The sequence below is a fragment of the Pseudochaenichthys georgianus genome, chromosome 16 (assembly GCF_902827115.2).
Source record: "Pseudochaenichthys georgianus chromosome 16, fPseGeo1.2, whole genome shotgun sequence".
Classification (NCBI taxonomy): Eukaryota; Metazoa; Chordata; class Actinopteri; order Perciformes; family Channichthyidae; genus Pseudochaenichthys; species Pseudochaenichthys georgianus.
In genome coordinates this window covers 25,678,789-25,680,048 of record NC_047518.2, presented here as the reverse complement: position 1 = coordinate 25,680,048, position 1,260 = coordinate 25,678,789, and the positions used below count along the sequence as shown (strand labels likewise).

General features: G+C 36.8%; 1 long non-coding RNA gene across 1 annotated transcript; it reads right to left on the bottom strand.

Annotated features, from left to right (window-relative positions):
- Nucleotides 1-607: 607 nt before the first annotated feature.
- On the bottom strand, nt 608-1,260 carry LOC139435495 (uncharacterized). Its single transcript, XR_011644737.1, has 3 exons — nt 1,177-1,260; nt 926-956; nt 608-754 (listed from the first exon to the last, which is right to left on the bottom strand). It is a non-coding gene; the product is annotated as an uncharacterized lncRNA (long non-coding RNA).

Genomic DNA, 1,260 nt, shown 5'->3' with positions numbered 1-1,260 from the left:
AAATAGTTGACTGTTGGCGAAATGAATCCAAGTTAAATGTTGGACTGAACTACAACTACGCCTTTAAATCTCTACGGACTGTTCTTCAGTGGGATGGCAAGTTCCTATCTTTAAACATTTATTAGTTTTTTCTCAGAACAGATTTGATTTTCTGAAGTTAATTTAACTTTGCCGACCATGTAAGGTCATTATTAAAAAGGTACAATCAATTTGTTTAGGGTTGACTAAAATAATGATAAACATTTCATTTGGATAATTTACTGACAGAATAAGAAACTCAATGATGCTCTACTCACCTGTTCCTTTTTATAAAGTGAAACAGTTGAAACGATAGATTTTTAGTAAACTTAAAAACAACCTTCTCCAAAAGCTATCAAGGAATATACCGAATACTTATTTTAGAACTTTATTACATATTATTTGTATATAGTTTGAGTGATCCATAATTGACAGAAGCTTGTGTTTACACTGACCTGTCACTCATATATTAATGTCTTTGTAACTTCTGTAAACCACTACCTCACTCATTTCTTTCATTCATCACGGTTCAGTAAACTAAGTGACACATGAACCAGTTTAATCATTATAATAACGTAGGATTGCAACTCTTTGAAACTGTAGGTGGCTCTTAAAAGAGCCGTTGTGTTTGGGTGTGCTGGTCTCAGGTCAGTTTAAGCCCTCTCTCGCGGATGCAGCGGGATGTCCTTAGGCATGATGTTGACCCTCTTTGCTTGGTTCATCTTACTGGGGGCAGCTACATGGATGTCGGTGCAGTCCACAGTCATTGTGCAGTTGAAGGCAGAATGGATGAAGGCAGAATGAAATTATTATTGACTCCGAATGAAGCACAACTTCATGTCATACAATACATTGACTTTATTTGTAATTGTGTAAAAAAATATGAGCATTGATTAGCAAGCAGGACCTGCAGGAACAGAGCACGGTGATGGATGGAGCTGGGAAGAAAGAAGAATAAAGAAAACAGTTCAACTTTATTATCGGATATTAAAAATTCAATTTCAAAACAAGTTGCCGCTCCTACAGGTTTCTAGTATGTAAAGATGATTTCACATGACCTATGCACAATATCACACTCAATACATGTGTGTCTCTGGGGGGTGCATTGTGCCTTTGATGTATATAAATAATATACCATAACCAAATACTATTACATACAGTGGAAATCAGGTTGCCAGAGCAGGTCAGTCCAGTGTGCATGTTCCTCAGGGTCTCAGCAGTTACAGGTGAGGGAAAGGAAAT